General features: G+C 61.3%; 1 pseudogene; it reads left to right on the top strand.

Annotated features, from left to right (window-relative positions):
* The first annotated feature begins 222 nt into the window (after positions 1–222).
* On the top strand, positions 223–627 carry LOC125518629 (annotated as a pseudogene).
* The last annotated feature ends 5080 nt before the right edge of the window (positions 628–5707 follow it).

Below are 5707 nucleotides of genomic sequence, written 5' to 3' on the forward strand. Positions count from 1 at the left end.
TCTCCCGTCCTTTCCTCGAGAAAAAAAAACCCAGCAAGAAACTCAGAAAAATACGAGACCGACCCGACATCTATTAGCCTTCCTGACGCCTACATAAACTCACGATGGGAGGCGATGCCGCAAGACGTGCGTTCATGGTGGTTGTTCTCATCGAAGTCCGACCAAGCCCGACGGCGACCGCCGCACGCGGTAGGAAGACCCGTGGGCGTGCTCGTCTACAAGATGGCGTTCGGCCGCACACTGTTCAAGGGCAAGAACTGCAAGGAGACGTTCTGGAACGTGCTGCACATGGAGGTCGAGTTCCCGGGCGACACCTAGCGCCGGATGCCGGAGCTGACCGACCTCATCTCGCAGCTGCTGCAGCAGGATCCCGCGAGGCGGCTCGGGTACGCCGGCGGCACTGACAAGATCCGGGTGCAGCCGTTCTTCGCCGGGATGGCGTGGGGGATGCTCGCAGATGTGACCCACCCGCCCTACATCCCGCTGCCAGCGGAGGACAATGCAGTCGACGGTGAGGGCTTCGACGTGGGGGACTACTTCAAGAAGCTCCACCAATCGCCGGCACCGCCGCCTCCAGAGTCGGGCTCGTCGTCCTCGTCGTCGTCGGACTTCTCGTCGGTGTTCTGACTTGTATAGCTTACGTGGACGGCCATGTGGATGTGGTAGTCGACTTGCTCCTCGGCAGATTGCGGTTCCGTAACGAGCGAACAGGGTGCCTGTGCAGGCAGTGGCGCAGTGCAAATGTTGAGAACAGGGGCGTGATGGTGTAAATAAATTCGGTGTAGCGCTGGTTGAGATGCGGAAGCAATTTTCAGAGGTGCACGGTTCAGTTGAGGGTCCAAGGCCTTTTTTGCACTACTTCAGCCATGATGAATTCACGAGGGGGTTCTGAACTTCTGATGCAAACCGTGACTTTTGCTATTGCTTCATCTTGTGTGATTACTGAATCTTCTGATGCATAGTCTTTGTTGCGCTCGCCGAGGCCAAGAACGAGTACAATCTGGGCGGCTCCTTGGTGGCGGCCTTGTGAGGCAATGTTTGGGCGAATCAGTTCTGTGTCCCGTCTCACGGTCATGCTGTGCCACGGCAAGTTCCATTGGCCGGTCTCGGGACCAAGTACAGCGTACTTGAGTTAGTATTGAATCTGTCCTTGACAAACCTGATGATGATAGAGCTCGTCGAGATCACCATTGTCGACGCTCCTGCACCCGATCTGCTTAGTTGTTCGGTGTTGTGCCAGAGACCGTGTTCCTCCTTGCTCCAAAGCTGGGAAGGCAACTGCTCGGCCGATCATGATGTTTGTGTCCTTCACGGACTCAACGTAATTTCCAGCTACTATTTACCGCCGATCCAAGGGCCTAATAAAGAGGATCATGTCGATTGAGGTAGCAACAAAAGCTACCTCCATGTGTGGTTGAGGTCGTGGGGCCTAGCATCAATGCCATTGGTGGTACTCTGGCCATGGCGGACGCCCACATTATCGTCGATGCATGCATTATGGGCGGGCCGTAGAAGCGGACGTGCCGCGGGGCGGTAGCTCGCGGTCTGTCGGATTTCGGGTTCTGGTAGACCCTTGAGGTTCGAACACTGGGGTGCGCACGGAGATTTCGCCTTCTACCTACCTGCACCCCTCCGCCTCGCTGATATCTAAGCTATGGAAAGAACAGCACAAGAGACACAGGGTTTATACTGGTTCGGGCCACCGTTGTGGTGTAATACCGTACTCCAGTGTGTGGTGTGGTGGATTGCCTCTTGGGCTGATGATGATGAGCAATACAAGGAAGAACAGCCTCGCGAGGGTCTGTTCTTGGCTGGGGGGATGAACTGCTAAGAGGAGTTCAGTCGCCCTTCTCTCTCTCTCTTGTGATGCTACTCGATCCGATCCTAGCTAGTTTCTCTCTTGGCTTCTAGATTCTCCCTTCTTGATTGCCCCTCTACCCTGGGGGTGGCTAGTCCTATTTATAGGCAAAGGCCCTGGGCCTCTTCCCAAATATTGAGCAGGAAGGGCGCCAACAATTGGCCATTTTGAAGGGGAACATCTGATACACTTATCCTGACTAAAGTTGGTCCTCGCCTGCCAAAGGATCTGGTGGTGACGCTGGCTTGGGCTCCACAATGACTTCCTCCCTGCCGTTGGACTGGTCTTGGTCTCGTTGCACCGAAACGGGTGCCTTTGCTTGATGCTCTCGCCTGCGCTTGCTCCCTTTGCACCAAAGAGGAAAGGAGGACACTGCGCGGCTGGCGCCCGCCTGGCGCCTTTGGTCGTCATGGCTTGCGTCACGGGCACCTCGTGAGGTACCCCACCTTGATCTCTCCGCCTCCTCGCGAGCCATCCTGATGAGGCCGTGCTTGAGGAAGTTCCGTGTCGTTCGCCCCGCGAGGCTTGGCCCCTCGCGAGGGTCTTGGGTCTGTGTTGATGAAGATGGGCCGTGCTGGGCCCCCCTTTGAGCCACGCCGCAGGCAGGCAAGTCTGGGGACCCCCGTTCCCAGAACGCTGACAGTAGCCCCCGGGCCCAAGGCGCGCCCGGACTTGGCCATGCAGGGAGGCGAAAGGGCAAGAGTGAAGCGCCGCGAGCCCTAACAGCCTGCGGCCTTGGGCGCCGCGTGGCGGTTGATTGGACGTGGGCGGCACTGTTCCCCCACGCCCCCTTATTTTGCGCCATGCTAGGCGGACTCGTAGTCGTACACAGCCGCTCCCCTTTCTGTTGCTCGAGCGCCCTCTGTCCTTCCTCCTCTCGAACTCCAGCTTCTGTTTTCAACCCAATCTCGAACCTTCCCCCCCTTCCCATCGCCATGGCTCCGACGAAGAAGGGAAGAGGGAAGAAACCCATGCCTCCGCCTTGCTCGCCGCCGTTGGCGGCCCCCGCCGAGGGCTTGGGCAAGGTCAGCTCGGCTCTGGCCACTATCTTCAACGAATGCGGGAGGACAACGGCCTGGCCCGCGTCCCACTTCTCCATCGACAGGATAGTCACCGAGGTCCAGTATTTTGCCGACGCCCTGTGGGCGGATCTGGTTCCCCCCTTTTCTGATTTCTTCAATGTCATGCTTTCCCACTATCAGATCCACATGATGCTTCTGGGTCCTGAATCCATCGCCCTCCTTTCGGTCTTCGCCTTTGTTTGCGAGGCAATGATGGGCATCCTTCCTTCGGTTGCCTTGCTGCGCCACTTCTTCTCTCTGCGCCTTGTCGACCCTACCCAATGCTGGGCGTGCATGAGCTTCGTTGCCGCGTCTGAGACAGCGGCCTCAGGGATTGACTTCAGGCTCCCTCTGCCCACGGCTGGGTTCCGTGAGCGGTGGCTGTATGTGGATGCAGGGGTGCCCAGCCCCCTGCTATCGGAGCCAACTTCGCCTGCTGTCCCCAATTCAGGCTGGGGCCAGGAGACGCTTGAGAGCCCCCGGCTCGTCTTCGTCTGGCACCGCTTCGCGTTCTTGAGGTCGCTTGGCGTGACAGCGCCCAAGGTGGTGAAGGAGTTCCTGCTTCGCCGCATTGCTCCTCTCCAATGCCACTCCCGCCGGATGTGGGCCTTCAGCGGGCGTGATGATCGTATGAGGCTCGAGGAAGAGGACCTGACGCCTGAAGTGCTGAGGACAGTGCTCATGATCCTGACTGGGGATCCCAACCATGGCAGCATCCAACAGGGAGGGGCCTTGCTGTACCTCTGCCGGAACAGGGGCGATTTTGTGAATCAGATGCCTATCTTTGATGAGTGGGGGCCGCGCCTCGCCGGCCTCCGGGGGCCTCGCGAGAACCCAGTGATGGTGACTGCCCTTCCAGTCGGCCAAGGCGACTCTTCCTCGGGTGGCGGAGCAGGGAGGCGTGAGGCGCCAGAGGCCGAGGGGGCTCCCGGTGAGGTGACAGCGCCGGGCGATGCTCATGAGGGAGCAGCTCTTGGGGCCCATGCCGCTGAGGTTGAGGGCGGCAAGCAGCTGCCCTCAGCGCCTGCGGCTGAGGCCCCTGAGGCTCTAGCCGCTTCTCTTGGCGAGGCGACTGGCAGTGCGCATCAGGCAGGCGCCCCCGACGCGGATCGCCTTGACGCTTCGTCCTGGTCGCAGGTTGATCCCTGCGCTCAACTCTTGGGCCGCTTCCGCATGGACTTTGAGGCCCTCCGGAAGAGAAGGGAGGCCCTGAGCGACAATTACCCTTGTCGCCTGCTGAAGCGTAGGAAGTACTTCGCCAGTGATGAGTAAGCCTTCTTCTTTCTAGCTCTCGATCCTTCTGTTGCTTTTACCGATCCTTGCTCCGCAGGCCGCTTCCAGTCGAGCTCGCGGAGATGGCTGAGGTGTCGTCCCCCTTGGCTTCGCCTCCTCTACCGTTCTCAAGCGCTCCGAGCAGCAGAGCCCTTGTGGTGAGGGCGATCGGAGAGGCGAACCGTCCCGAGGCGCATCGAGGCCCTGCGCACCTCGCGATCCTCCTTCGCGGGCCTTCTCGTGGCATAGCCAGCCTGCCGTGGGCTTCTCGCCTGGTTGTGGACTGCGACTGGCTGAGGCGCTCCCTGCGCTCTACATCTGGGGACGGGCTGGCTCCAGGCCGGGCTTCTGGCATGGCGTTCCCGGTCGTCGCGAGGGTGCCAGCCCCCAGCCCCCTGCCCGGAGGGGGAGTGTTGATCCATGGCCCCCGGCGCTTGCTTGGGGCAGATGATGGTGTGGAAGACGTGCTCGAGCGCGCCCGGGAGCGTCGCGCTCTTCGCCAAGGATTCCTTCGAAGGGCGGCTGACGCGGTGAGCCTGCTTGGTGAGGAGCTTGCTGATGAAGACGCGCGCCTCGAGGCCGAGGGCCTGCGCCTGGCTGCAGAGAGCACGAGCTGGAGGGCGCCATCGCCCTTGCGCGCCATCAGCGCGATCTTGACGACGAAGAGGCCAAGGCGTCGCTGGTGGCCTCTCGGGAGGCCCGATCTTGGGCTGCTGAGGAGGCCTGGGAAGCTGACCGGCGGCGAGAGGCGGCGGAGGAGCGGGCTCGGGAGCTCCTGGCCTGGTGCCACTCACTGGAGGAGCAAGTGGAGCTGCGCAAGGCAGCCCTCGCGTCGATGAAGGTGGCCTCTGGCGACCCAGCAGAGCTCCAGAAGCGTGAGGAGGCGCTGACGCTGGAAGCCGCCGAACGTACCCGCGAGTACGAGCGTCTGGAGACGAGGGAGCGCTTGGTGACGCAGGCGGAGGATGATGTCGCTGCACGGGAAGCCCGTGTCCTGGAGGAGGTCGGACGTCGGGTGGCGATGGCGCGCTTGGACCTCGAGCGCGAGTCCGAGGAGAGACTGGGGTTGATCCGGGCCGAGGCTGAAGGTAGGACTTCTGCCTTGAGGGCCAAGCTGGAGGAAGCGACGCGGCGGGCCGATGCTCTTCGGGACGCCCTTGAAGTAGCGCAAGGGGAGTCAACCACCTACCAGGCCGAGGTGCTCCTTCTTCGCCATCGGGTGGAGGAGCTGAAGCCATCGCGCGCCAGAATGCGGACGAGATACGTCAGTGGCGGATCCTGGAGCATGAGCACGGCCCCATGCTCACCACGCTCCGGGAGAGAGCCAACACAGCCTTGGGCAACATCTGCGAGGCGGCTGTTGGCGAGCCGCACGCAGTCAACTACGCCGGCAACCTTCAGCTCTTCACCGACATGGTGACGCAGCTGGAGGCGCGGTCGGTCAGGGCCGACAGGTTGGTGGAGGGGAGGAGCCGCGCCCTGCTCGGGCGCACCTTTTCTCGCGTCTTAAGCCATC

This window comes from Triticum urartu, chromosome 7, assembly GCF_003073215.2.
Source record: "Triticum urartu cultivar G1812 chromosome 7, Tu2.1, whole genome shotgun sequence".
In the NCBI taxonomy this organism is placed as follows: domain Eukaryota; kingdom Viridiplantae; phylum Streptophyta; class Magnoliopsida; order Poales; family Poaceae; genus Triticum; species Triticum urartu.